This window comes from Piliocolobus tephrosceles, chromosome X, assembly GCF_002776525.5.
Source record: "Piliocolobus tephrosceles isolate RC106 chromosome X, ASM277652v3, whole genome shotgun sequence".
Lineage (NCBI taxonomy): Eukaryota > Metazoa > Chordata > Mammalia > Primates > Cercopithecidae > Piliocolobus > Piliocolobus tephrosceles.
The window spans coordinates 16,637,218-16,652,540 of NC_045455.1; positions in this window are offsets into that span (position 1 = coordinate 16,637,218).

The window sequence follows — 15,323 nt, forward strand, 5'->3', positions numbered from 1 at the left end:
TTTTTTTTTTTTTTTTTTTTTTTTTTTTTTTGAGACGGAGTCTCGCTGTGTCGCCCAGGCTGGAGTGCAGTGGCGCAATCTCAGCTCACTGCAAGCTCCGCCTCCCGGGTTCACGCCATTCTCTGGCCTCAGCCTCCCGAGTAGCTGGGACTACAGGCGCCCGCCACCTCGCCCGGCTAGGTTTTGTGTATTTTTTAGTAGAGACGGAGTTTCACCCTGTTAGCCAGGATGGTCTCGATCTCCTGACCTCGTGATCCGCCCGTCTCGGCCTCCCAAAGTGCTGGGATTACAGGCTTGAGCCACCGCGCCTGGCCTTACCTGAGAGTTTTAAAAGATGAATAAATACATAAATGAATGAATAAATAAATATCAATTAACCCAAATGAAATCAAGAAAGAGGAGGGAAACAGAAGCACAAGAGACAAACAGAAGCCATAAAATAAGATAGAAGAATAAATACAAATATGTCAGTAATCACAATAAATGTAAAAACACTAAATATTTCAGTTAAAAAAAAAAGACTTTCAGACTATACCAAAAGTAGTATAATGTATGCTCTTTTAAATAGACAAATATAGAGTATAGACACATTGGTAGATTTTTGTCTGTTGATTTTAGACACATTTAAAACAACTTACTAACTTATGAATAAATTAAAAAAAGGAATAGAGCTGTAAGGATGAAAGAAATAGTATTAGAGATTTCAGATATTCCAGTTAAGAAACACTAAGTCTATATGAACATGCAAGTGACTTCTATCAAACATTCAAAAAGAGTCAAATTTCAGTTTTCCATAAAATATTATGAATGGAAACATGGATAATAAGCTAGCTTTTAACAAAATCTAGGAAAAGAACAGTAGAAGGAAGAAAAACTTACAAGTTAAATTCATTCTTGGGAACTGATGTGAAAAGTCCTAAAAAAGAAAAAAAGCAAAACTAAATCAATAATGCATTTTTAGCAGAAAACAATACAACATAAGTAAACTGAGTTTTTAATTTCAGGAATGTAAGATTGGTTAAATGTTAAAATCAGTTTATGTAATTCACCTTATTCATGAACTAAACAAGAAGACAATATAAGCTTCTCAACAAATAGGAAAAGATTAATAAATTCAACATATACATTTGATACAAACTCTTAGCAAACTAGAAATAGAAGAGAACCTCCTTGGCCTACCTATCTACCAAGGAAACTCTAATAAATATAATACTTAATTGTAAATCGTCAACAGCCTTTCCTTAATATCAGAAACAAAATGATGATGTTCACTATTGTTATTTTTATTCAATGTTGTACAGAATTCCCTATCTTGGGGTCAGCAAACTGTGGCCCATTAACCCAATCTAGTTTACTCTCTGTTTTTATATGGCCCAGAACTAAATGATTTTTTCATTTTTAAATGGTTGGAAAATAATCAAAAGAATATTTTTGACACATGAAAATTACACAAAATTTAAATTTAACTGTCCATCGATGACGTTTTATTTCCTTACATATCATCTATTTTGCTGCTATAACTACAGACTTGTATACCTGCAACAGATAATATATGAACCACAAAGCCTATCTGGCCCATTACAGGAAGAGCTTGAAGAGCTCTGTTTTGGTTGGAAGAAAGACAACAAATTAATTAGTTAAAAAGTTAGTTTTGCTTTGGTGTAATTTACATACAATAAAATTGATCAACTTTAAATGTACCATTAATTGTGTTTTGAAAAATATACACAGCCGTGTAGTCAGCACCACAATCATGATATAGAATATTTTTTATCACTCTAAAAAGTTCTATGTTCTCTTTTTCTGTCAGTTCTCTTCCCTCACATCCAGCCCCTAAGGATCTCTGATCTGCTCTCTTCATTTTCTAAAAATTCCTATAATGATACACTGTGTCATCTTGTTTTTGAACTTCTACTTAGCATAAAGCTTTAGAGATTTGTCAATTTTTTTGTTTGCTATGTCAGTAATTCTTTCCTTTTTATTGATGATTAGTATTCCATTTGTGCAGAAATAACTGAATTTATTTATACATTTCACCATATGAAGGAAACAGGTAGTTTCCGCTTTTTGGCTGTTATACACAAATCTTCTATAAATATTTGAGTACAAATCTGTATGTGAATATGTATTTTCCCTAGGGTAAATACCTAGAGATAAAATTGCTGGTTCATATGATAAAGGTGTGTTTAGTTTTATTAGAAGCTGCCAAACTGTTTTCCAAAGTAGCTGTGCAATATTCCGTTCTCAACAGCAATGAATAAGCATTCTAGTTGTTTCTTTCATTTGCCAGCAGGTGGTACGGTAATTTTTTTTTTAATGTTGCCATTCCAGTGGGTGTGTGGTGATAGCAGGTTGTGGTAATTTGCATTTACCTGATGACTAAAAATGCTGCATCTTTTTTATGTGCACTTTGGCAATTTGCATATCTTCTTTTGTAAAGTTTGTCTAATTATAAATGGGTTATCTGTCTTTTATTATTGAATCATAAGTATTCTTTATATATTATGGATATGTCTTTTATTAGATATATACTTTGCAAATATTTCCTCCCAGTTTGTGACTTGATATTTCATTGGTCTAAAAAGTATCTTTTAAAGAGCAAAAGGTTTTAATTTTGATAAAGTTCAATTGATAGTATAGTTTGTGCTTTTTGTTCCCTATAAGAAATCTCTTTGCCTAGTCAATGGTCACAAATATTTTCCACTGTTTTCTTCTAGAAATCTTACAGTTTTAGCTTTTACATTTAATTATATTTAATCAGCTCTTACATTTAATTATTGATTTCAGGTTGATTTTTTGCATGGTGTGAGTTAAGTGTCAAAGGCCCTTATCTGGCATATGGATATCAAATTGTTACCACAACAATTTACATTATTTGTTTCTCACTGAATTACCTAGTCATTTTTGTGAAAAATTAATGGTCTATAAGAGTCTATTTATTTATTTATTAACTGTCTATTCTGTTCTATTGTTTAATATATCTATTTTTAGTCTAACATCTCACTCACTACTGTAGCCTTATGGTAAGTCATGAAATTACTTAACATCTTCCAGCTTTGTTCTCTTTATAATTTGTTTTGAATAGTCTATGTCCTTTGGCTCTCCATATACATATTAGAATCATTTTGTTAATTTCTCCAAAGAATGTGCTGACATTTTGGCTGAGATTGCATTTAACCAACAGGTCAAGTGAGAAGGAACAGTACCCTAGCAATATTTAGTCTTCTGACTCACAAACATGGTATATCTTTCCATTTATTCAGGCATTCTTTAATTTCTTTCAGAAACTTTTTTGTAGTTTTCAGGATCTATGCCTATTACTCTATCCTGCCCAGAAATTGAAATGGCAAAAGTATATAAGGCTGAAAGGCAGAAAAAAATACAAAAGTTGTAAAAGACAGAAATAGCCAAGAAATGTCGAAGAACATAATTAGGTGGAGGTAATCAAGCTCTACTACAAAGTTATGTGTATTTACAGCTGTGCAGTGTTGGTATGGGGTTATGAAAACTAAACATTGTGAGGTAATAGAAAGCCTAGGAGCAGATCCTCATGGATTTGGAAATTTGATTTATGATAGAGTAGTCACTGCAGGTATGTGTGGAAAGAATTGCTTAACAATAAATAGTGCTGGAAGGGCTGACCATTCATATGGAAATATAGATTCCCATATCACAGCTTTTACACAATTAATTCTCAGAGGATTGATAACCTAAATGGTACTACATAGTACAGATAAGAATATAAACTCTAAAATTTTGGTGTCTCAACACAATAAAAATTTATTATTAGTTTTTCTAAATCAGTGTAGGTGCTCCTGGTCAGAAGGTAGCTTTTGTCCACACAATGATTCAGGGACCTAAACTCCTTTCAACTTTTGCCTCCTCCACTGCCCAGCACCTCAGATGCTTCTTTTTCATCACCCTCTTCTTCTGTTCCAATGGCAATCACTGGTCCCTGTTCTCTCCATTGGTCCAGTTGTAGATATTATTATATGGCTATTTAGGGACTAAAAGACAAATTATGTGGCTACTGTCCCCAACCTCAAAGCATAAAGAAAATGCAGATTAAAGATAACTGCAATATAAAATATCTTTCAGAAAAGAAAGAAAAAAATAGGAGACAATAATCAAATGAATTTCAAAATCCTGCCATATAGGCATTAGGAAGACTCCGTCCCCTGGCTTACAGAGGCAGTACCTTCATGAGACTCAAGTCTGTTTTCTAGGAGAAACTTCCTTTCCACACTTCTCCGCTCTCTCAGAGATGCTTATTTTTTTCTCCTCTAAGGCAGTTTCAAGCTTTCAGCAAGCATCGGAATCACCTGGAGGGCTTACAGCACACTTGGCTGGGCCCCATCCCTAGAGTTTCTCATTCAGTAAGTCTGGGTAATGAGCATTTCTAACATTTTCCTGATGGATTGTGATGCTGCTGGCCTGGGGACTACATGTGGAGAGCCCCGCTGCCTAAGACCCCATCTGAAATGAGCTTTGAGGGGTATGCCCCCCTTGAGAGGGCTGGATCTTCAAGGCCAACTTCTTGCTGCTGGGGCCCGTTTGGAGGCATGAGGACTATTTTATAATCACAGACATTTTAAAGCCAGATTGTAGTTTATTCAACAATATAATTCCCAGGGACACGGTAGACTTCTCATCTATTCAATTTCAGTAAATCCCATGTATGAATAACTACATTCATTCTTCCCTCGACATAATTCTCGATTCGATTTATGTCTTTGCTTTTTGCTCCCTGTATCCCACCATTGGCTTTCTCAATGTAATGGCAGATACCTTGAGGCCATCTCATAAAATAACCTTGAGTTGGAAAGAAATAACCTTAATTTGATCTTTGCCACAAGGCCTAATCCTTTTGTGTAACTGAGAATTCCTAATGAGTCTTTCTTGCTCTAAGTATTTTTTCATTCTAATTTTTAAATCATGGTTTAGGGTACAGAAATAGCTTTGCCAATCCTTGAACCTCTAAATTTCTGGACTTTCTCCACTCCTTTCTATCTCTGCTCTCAAGACAACCACTTCTTGCTTGGACTCATCTTTTTCTTTATATAACTTGAGATAAGAGTGAGTAGAAACCAACACACAGTAACATTTTTAGCTCTTTGCAAATACTTCCTGCAGAGCTACATATCTATGATGCATTTGATCTGCTTTCAAAATTACAGTAGGCACCATTTTATGTTACTGCATAACAGAGCTCTCCATATTTCTGTCTTGCTGTATCTTTTTCCTTGCTTTCTATCACCCATCCACTATGTCAATGCCACATATTTTAGAATTTGTTAAGGTAGCCTTCCACTTGCAGATACCAATTTCCACATTGGTTAGGGTAATACTACATGATGAAATAAAATAGCCCAAAATTTAGTGGCTAACACAATAGAAATCCTTGTTTTTTTTGCTCAAGTGGCTGCTGAATATGGGTGTTCCTGGTTGGCATGTGTCTTAGGTAAGGTTGCTGCAACAAACTACCATGGAATAGATGGCTTATGAATAACAGCAATTTGTTTCTCACAGTTTTGGAGACTGGAAGTCTGGGATCAGGGTGCCAGCGTGGTCGAGTTCTGGTGAAGACCTGCTTCTTCGTTCATAGAAAGTTATCTTCTTGCTGTTCTTTCTGGGGTCTCTTTTATCAGGGCACTAATCCCATTCAAGAGGACTCTGCCTGCATGAACTAATCACTTTCCAAAGGCCCCACTTCTTAATACCATCCTATTGAGAGTTAGGATTTAAAATATAAATTTCGGAGGAACACAAACATTCAGTTTATAGTAGTGGGCTATTTACCCGCACATAGTCATTCAACTAGGTTCCTTCCACTTGTGGCTTCATCAGATCCTAGGATCCCAGAGTATTTGCATCTTTGTGGATGGGGAAGGAGAGAATTTATGCACTTCTTATATAAGCACAACATCACATCTACTCGCATTCCATTAACGAGAACTAGTCACGTGATCCCATCTAGATGCAAACAAGGATTAACCAATCACTGACTGAGCAGCTTCTTCCTGACAATTCTGTCTTCTGAAGAGAAGGGGCACAAGCACTTGGTGGACAGTTAGCCTGCTTTACCACAGACACAAAAGAGTGCAGTAATACTTTAGATGGCATAGGACACTATTTTAAGAATCTAGAGGAAAAAGGATTTTTTAAACAAGCCACCAACAGCATAAACCACAAATAAATTATTGATAAATTCAACTCCATGAAAGCATTAAGAACTTCTATTCATCAAACTATAGCATAAGGAGAGCAAAAAGACAAGCCTCAAACCAGGAGAAGATATTTGCAATATAAACCCCTGACCTTACATATCTAGGAGATATAAAGCACTTTTACAAATGAATAAAAAGACAAATGGTTCAGTAGAAACTATAGGTAAAAATAGATCGATAGATACATGAAAAGTTGCTTAAACTCAATAGAATTCAGGGACATGCAAGATTGAGCAACAGAGAACCGCCATTTCATGTCTATCAGGTTGGTACGTATTTAAAAGCTGGATAATACGAAGTATTGCTGAGACAGTGAGGTGCAGTAAACTCTTTACAGAGCTGTTAGGAAGGAACATTTACACGTCAATTTGGAAAACAGTTTGGCATTACCTCATAAAGGTAGTGGGAACAAGGGTATTTATTTTCTCATTATTCTTTTAAACTATGCACACACATACACACAACACATATATAATTTATTCCACAATATAAATATTTAAAACAATAATCTTTTGAGAATATGACATAAGAATTGTAGAAAAGGTGATCTGAAGTCATGCTGTAACCGCACTGGGCATATTCTGTAACACTTGATATCTCTTCTTCATTCTAGTTGCCTATTTAGAACTGTTCCTTTCTCCTATCATCATATAAGTAATGGACAGCATAGCTTCTTAGATTAATATGAAATAGCAGTTCCAAACCAATCCACCCGATCATCTTAATCTTCCGAGGGCTGATGAATAAGGGGGTGAGAGAGCCACACCATGATCTCTTCCTCTGGAGGAAGCACACCTTCTGTTTGTGTCAAAGGGGTTAATTAACAAGAGTTGGTGTCACTTCCAATAATTACTAGGAATTAAAATTTACAGAAGGCACAACGAGGGCCTGGCAGCTGTGCCAAAATAAATCTGCCTTTGATCATGCAGCCGCAGCTGTTACATCTCAGAACATATTTTCCAAATCACCTTGGCTTTTTCAAAGCCCAAGCATGAGTATGACCAGATTCCCGCAGAGTTCCTTGGACTTGAAGACGGGAAGATGGGCCCCACAAAACGCCATATGGGTGTACCTCTAGCCTTCAAAATTGAGGGGACTCATTTTCCTATTTTCGGAGGACTGAATTTCAAACCTTTGCTCCAGCAGCCAGAATTTAAGGCCATACATAAACTCTTCTCTTTTAACTATCAAATGGAAAGAATGAATTATTATAATAAACTGTAATACGTAGCCTAAATGAAACAGATTCCCCAGCACAGAGAAATAGGTTGAAAAATAAAGTAGAGGTTTACACCTATCTTTGTGCAACATGAGGTAAAGTCATCCTAGAATCCCTTGGCATCATAATGGTCCTCCAGAAACCACTTTAAATGTTAAATTGAGAGCACAACCACTCCTTTAAAAATCCTTAGGCAAAATTTTGCTTTCTAATCGTACATTACCTTGACACCAATGCCACAAACAAAACAACCACTAGAGGGCAGAGAACCTTATTAGAAATAAAAGTGCCTCAAAGAATGGAAAGCTTGAAATGCCTTCTTAGTTAAATATATTAATTGCTGCAAAAGGCAACATGAAGATGGGTTGTTTATACAATCTCTTTCTATAAAATATGAGTCTTCCAATGAATATGAACCAAACGGGCAAAATTAGTGAATGTGCATATTTTTTTTTCACCCATGAGGTGCAGTTCCTAACCTACCTTATAATTCACTTAACCCACAGATAACTGTTTCAAAAAATTTTCCATCCATAAGAGTCCTTTGTAAAAAGAAATGTAGTGTATATTAAAGACTGCCTGTTAGAAAAACAACACCTTCCTAATTTACTCTGCTTAGAAAAGATTCTAAGGGAACCCTAAACCAAAAGAGATGATGGGATATAGTGTATGGAGATTGCATTTGGGACAAGCAGGATCTTGTTTTAGGAATGCTAATTTGCCCTGAGCTTGTTGCGATATAAGGTAATGACTGTGTGGCTAGTTAATTCTTCAACTGGTTGATTTCTGGATCTTGTTTGCATTGACACAGGCAGTTGTTATTGGTGGTGATGTTCATTTTGTGTTTCTGTGTGTCTTTCTCTCCAGAACGAAGAAATGCTTTTCAGCTTTAGGGTCCTGCTTCATGACCAAAAGACATTTCTAGGTCATTCCACAACTTCCCTTGCCAACAATATTCCTTCTGTATGCTGAGGTACAAAATATCTCCAAATAACCAAAATCCCTGTGAGCTCCAAGCTAACTCAAATAAGCATTGATGCATAAAGCAAAAATCACCTACCCTGAGGCTACACCTGCCTAGTAAAGAATGGAGCAGAGTATGTGGGTTGAAAAGCAGATGCTTAGAGAAGTTTTGTTTATTCCAACTGACAATCATTAGTTTCAAATCTGCACAAAGAATGGAAGTCAGGAGAGAAATTGTGAAAAAAGAGTCAAAAAGAAAATCTTGTGGGTTATTTGGTTAAATAGAGCTTGTGGAAGATTAGAAAAACAAATAAAAATGAAAATTGAACTAAAGGAGATACTGCATTTTAATTGAGTGCATGTGGAAAAAAAATTCAACATGGAAACTGCTGTTATGTTGTCTTTGAGAATAGGAACGTGGATGAAGTGCAATTGGAAGCTTTTGAATGGAACTCTCATCTCCAGCAATAGATCAAAGAATCCCATGAAAACTCATGTAAAATCCCCTTGAATGACAGAGGGATCTCAAGTAAGCAGAATTCACAAGGATTAAGTGTCCTTCTAAAAAGCGGTATGTGTGCTTAATTCACTACTTGGCTTGGAGTTTACTACAGTGGAGACATTTAATTTAAAAAGTGAGAAAAGCTGCTAAACCATATAATGATGATACTGATTATGATGTTGATGACAATGAGAACAAACTCCTTGTAGTGCTTGGTTGTAAGCACTTCCCATATATTCACTCATTTAACCCTTATAATAACTCTATGAATTAGAAACTATTATCTTGATATCCATCTCATAGAAGGAACTGAATTGAACCACAGGGAGATTACAGGACTCACCCAAGGTCACATATATAGTAAATGGTGGAAGTGGAGCTGAAACTCAAGCAAGTCTGTTTCAGGGGCTACAGTTTTAACCATCGGTTAAGCTGCTTTTCTACAAAATAAAAATGCTTTGTTCGCAAGTTTTCTTAGTACTTATTGTTGTATGAGTAAAATGTAGAAATCTATAAACCCATATAGTTCAGGTGTCTCAGCCCAGCTGACTTGGATCTCTGCTCAGTTTAAGAAGTATGACCCATGTATGGTGAACATTAAATCGATGCTGGCTTCTTGTTATCTGTACACATTACCATCCAGATTGCGTATTTTAAAATATATAGTAGTACCTCAAATATTTAATTTTAAGGAAACAAATCTATTTATGACAATGCTAAATGGAAATCCATGTGTTATGATTTAGATCTGTGCCCCCACCCAAATCTCATGTTGAACTGTAATCTCCAATGTCAGAGGTGGGGCCTGTTGGGAGGTGATTGGATCATCAGGGTGATTTCTCATTACTTAACACATTCTGTTGGTGCTGTCATCACAATAGTAAGTTGTCATGAGATCTGGTGTGAAGCACCTCCTCCTTCTCTTTCTTCCTCCTGCTCCAGTCATGTGAAGTGCCACTCTCCCTTTGCCTTCTGCCACTATTGTAAGGTTCCTGAGGCCTCCCCAGAAGTCAAGCTGATGCTGCCATGCTTTCTGTACAACCTGTGAAACTGTGAGCCAATGAAACCTTTTCTCTTTATAAATTACCCTGTCTTAGGTATTTCTTTATAGCAATGAGAGAACTTACTAATACATCATGGTAAAAGGGAATCCTCCACAATTTTGCAGATTCTCGTCACCTGGAAGGAGTTGCTTGGAGTAATGTAAAGAAGGCAAGTTCAACCACTGTGTCACCTACTCAACACTTCATCTCCTCCTTTATTATCTCCCCGTCATTCCCACTTTTTCCTCTTCCTTTTGTAGACCTTTCCTAATACTGAAGGATTGTATAAAATTTACTTTCACCAGGAAGTTCAGAAACTTTACCAGGGCTGATGTGACAAACTGTTGGGTCTTTCTCTGAAGGTAAGTTTTCCTCCCATTAATCATTTTAAAATAGAACATATGCTGGGCATGGTGGCTCACGCCTGCAATCCCAGTACCTTGGGAGGCTGAGGAGGGAGGATCAATTGAGGTCAGGAGTTCGAGACCAGCCTGGCCAACACGATGAAACCCTGTCTCTACTAAAAAAAAATTCAAAAATTAGCCTGGCGTGATGGCACATGCCTGTAGTCTCAGCTACTTGGGAGGCTGAGGCACGAGAATCACTTCAACATGAGAGGTGGAGGTTGCAGTGAGTTGAGATCTTGCCACTGCACTTAGCTTGGGAGACAGAGCAAGACTCCAACTCAAATAATAATAATAATAATAATAATAATAATAATAATAATAATAATTATTTAAAGTTCCATGACTTTGATCCAACCTAAAGAAGCTCCTAAACCAAAAAAAGGTTGAGGGAGGATCTATGTGTCTCTGTGTGCATTGACATAATTTGTCTACTCTTGTACTCCCTGCAAACGTTAAATGCTGTAAAACATAGGTTTTCTATTTAATTAAATCATACACATTTAAGGTTTTTGCTTAGCAAATTTATCTGAGCATCAGTTTGACATTTTTAAATTATGTAATCATTAAGATAATCCTTTAGACCCTGGCTTTCGAAGTGTGATCTGCATATCTCTGAAGGTCCTCTGGATTCTTTTGAGGATTCCAAGATGTCAAAGCTATTTTTGTAATACTACTAAAAATGTGTTTTGTTCTTCTCACTGTTTATCATTGACCCTGCTGATGCAAATGTAATGGTGGGTCTAACTGCTGGTCCCATAGCACAAACCAAGGCATTGGTATCAAGCTGTGCTAATAGTCATCACTTTCTTCACCTCCACATACTTACAGCAAAAAAGGAACATTTCAGTCTCACTCAAAATGTTCCTAATGAAGCAGTAAAATTTATTATTAATTCTTAAAACATCTAGATTCTGAAATAAACATGCTTTTAAGGTTGTGTGTGACAAAATGGGGAGTATGTGTAAAGTATTTCTGTATTCTTCAATCCATAGCTGTCTTGTGCAAACGCACTTGTGCAATTACTTGAGTTGCAAGCCGAACTAGCTGCTTTTTTCATGGAACATTATTTCCTTTTGAAAGCGTGACTAATAGACAAACTGTGATTTTCAGACTTCTGCATTTGGCCAAGAGTTTTGGAAAATCAACAAAATGCACCTGTCCTTTCAGGGAACACAACTGACAACATTTGTTTCCAGTAATCGAGTTCAAGCTTTCATGTGAAAATTAGAATTATGGAAAATTTATATCTGTCTCATGAGTTTGACAGCTTCCCAACTTTTAAAGGCTTTTTTGATGAGATTTGGGGTAATATTAGCAAATGTTATTTTGTTTGCATTGAATAATGAAATGTGTCAATATTAGGAAACTGTTTAACTTAATAAACCAATAGGTTCCAAATGAATATTGCATAAGAATAAAATGTCAAACAAGGATAAAGATCTATTCCAAGTGAAGATACGCAAAAATTTTAACTTAAAGACATGAAACATTTCATATATTCCACATTGCAACTAAGCTTTAAGAAATGACCATGTGTTGAGTTTTGGTGTTGTATCAAAGAAGAATGTCCAGAATTATCTGAAATGACTCTGAAATATACTCCTTTTTTTCCCATGTATTTCAACTAAAACAACATATCCAAATTACTGAATTAGAGTCCATCTATCCTCTAGTAAGGCAAACATTAAGGAGGTTTGCAAAAACTGTAAAACAATGCCACTCTTCTAACTAGTATTTATTGCTTTGGTAAGTCTTATTTTTTATAAATATATATTATTTGTGCCACTGTGTAATGGGTTAATAATTCTCATTTTAAAATAATAATTTGAACTTTTTTCCATTTTAATTTCTAAAATGCTATGCAGTGATAATATTAGTCACATTAAACAAAGCTCTTTTAAGTCCTCAATACTTTTTTTATGAATGTAAAACAGTCCTGAGACCCAAAAGTTTAAGAAATGCTGCTTCAGATATCTAGTCTTAGTGGCTACAAGCTCCATGCCTAATCATGACAGAAGTGCCATGCAGCAGTGCAAAGGCCACAAGTTTGTTGTCTACAGGCTTGAGCCTGATCATGACTTACCCATTTGCCGGCTCTGTGATCTTAGCTAATTAACTTGGCATCCCTGAGCCCTCAATCCCTTTACTTGTAAGATGGATATAATAATAACTACTTAGAATGTTAGACAGTTTCTATGAGTTGCCACAGGCAATGGGCCTATTCCAATGTCTGGAATATAGTAGGCAATAAATACATAGCAGGTCCTTTCTGGTTCCCAGGGTGCCTATACCTGTTCTACAATTATGTTATATTGCCTCTAAATCCTTTAATTTTCTTCCCAATATTACAACAAAGAACACTTGCTTATTTCTTACATAATTAATACCTTCTCTAATTCCCTTCTTTTGACAAAATTTTCTAACCAAAGTAATACACACATATATGTGTGTGCTAAGTAACTAAGATCATACAAACAATAAGCATTGGAGCCAGAACTTTGCACAGTATGCCACTAGTTCTGTATGTATCAAGTTAATAAATGACTAATGGAAAATTGACTTAGTCACATCAATATCTGCTCATCTTAGAAATTTCAACAGTTTCCCCTCCCTCCTTCCATTAGTCTCTCCATTGCAAAACAGACAGACCTTCCAGCATTTATATGGGTAGACCTAACCAACACATTTACTCCTCTTCTTCCAAATAGTAGCTTTTTGTAACTGGACTTACTTAAACACAATCAGATAATTGCTTCTGGTGGATAAATAGAAATAATTTAATATTTTCCTTCCACATAATTGCATTTTAATCAATTGATTGGATCAATCCTTTATTATTAATTGCTACCTGACAGCCTATGTTAACTATCTTTAAATTGCCAGGTTTGGAGAGAATGGGGAATTGATTTTTGCTTATATCAGCATGTTTGTATCCAACAGATACTGGAACTATTTTTTTTAAAGAACATAATTACATAAATGTCTGACACACATTGTATATGCACTCAGGTAGTAATTTCAAAACACATCATAATTTTTAGAACAGTTGCTACAAAGCTGCCAGAAGAATCTAAACAAGCCATTTTTGGGCGCCCTGAGAATACTTCTCTTAATTTTTTCTTTTTCTTACTTAGGTGTTAAATGACTGTCATTATTTATATCATCTCCTGTGCCTAATCAAGTTAATTCATATCACCAAACATTTTTCTACAATAGGATACAACTTTTATCATTTTCCTCTAGTTCAGTGCAAAGCTTTATAGATTCATAGAATATTAAAGCATAAGGGGCCCTGAGGGACCATCTAGTTTATCCCTCTAAATTTACAGGTGGGAAAATTACTGGCATTGTACGTGGTTCACAGTGGGGAGTAGAGGCAGGGATCTGGAATGAAGGAAGGATTTCTTTTTCTAAATTTCCTTGTCGACATGGTGACCCTCTGTCTTTAGAATTCTTTTTCTCTACTATGTGTTTTATTTGATCCCTGCCCCTTTTTCTCTGTCTTGATGGCAACTGAAACACAGGCTACAGATCTTTCTCCTTTACACCCCAAAATTCCACTCTCTTGATGCCACCATGGGAAGTGGACTTTCACTGGGGATAAGTTGAAGTAATGGCACGAGAGGATTTTGTCTCATAATGATATGGGAGAAGACATTAAGCTGAATATTAGATTTCTCTCTTCATAAGTCTCTCAATGATTCTGGCAATTTCTGCCTTCTGGTAATTTCCCCATGTTCTTTATATATCTTCAGCTTGTTACCAACTTCTCTCTCTTCTGTCTTCTCCCAGCTCCATACTGACTTTCTGGGGACACAGTTCTTTAATCTAACTCTGTGTTCCTACTAACTCATCCTTCTGAGGCCTTTTTGTTAACTTCAGTTTTTCAGTGTTATTTTCTTAAATAAAAACAGTTATTTCCATAACAGTAACTCTGATGCCAACAACAAAATAATATATATGTTATATTTTATACATATTATATCTTAGCAGAAGTATACTTAAGGGACTTTTTGAACAACTGGCAAAAGTGCTTAATTCTACCAAGGGAGGTCAGTGTCTTAGTCAATTTGGGCTGCTATAATGAAAAAACAAACAAACAAACAAACAAACATAGACTGTGTGCGTTAAACAACAAATTATATTTTTCACAGTTTTGGAGGCCAGGATTTCTAAGACCACGGTGCCAGCAGAGCCTGTGTCTGGTGAGGGCTCTCTTCCTAGTTTGTAGATGGCTGCTTCTTGCTGTATCCTCACATAGGCAAGAGGGAGATCATCTCTCTTGTGTCTTATATAAGGACACTAATCCCACTCATGAGGGCTCCATTCTCATGACACAATTACCTTCCAAAAGTTCCACCCTCAAATACTACCACACTGAGCATTAGTCTTTAACATACGAATTTGGAGGGGTGGGGCACAAATACTCAGTCCACCAGAGTCAGATAAAGCAACAAGTTTTCTCTGGGAACTAAAGGAGGCAAAATTGGGAAGAAAATTGTATCAGGCTAATAGACCAGGTAAAGGTGAATATAGAACAAGTGGCAGATTACAGGGGGTAGAGGGTGCTTAAAGTTCACAGTTCCTATGGCTGGTGGGAGAAAATGATAGGCAGTTGCATACAGGAGCAGATATCAATAGGTCTTCTTATGTTGGTAAGGAATTTACATGTGGATCCAGGGCACTTGGATCTGGTTCATTAACTTCTTTCCCAATGAGACCTGCTCTTCATCCACTCTGGCACTACCTGAGTTGGGTCCGTTACATCTCTTTCTTGTACTATTACTTTATTTTAAGGTACAGAGATGAGGAAAAACATGAGCTTCAGGAAAATAGACCCCTAACTCAGGGTGTTTAGAGGAAAATGTGTGGAGAAGTAGTAAGATTCAAGCTGGAGAGACAAGCAGAAGCCAAGACTCTTTCCAAGGACAACTCTGGCATCCCTCAACTGTCTTTCAGATC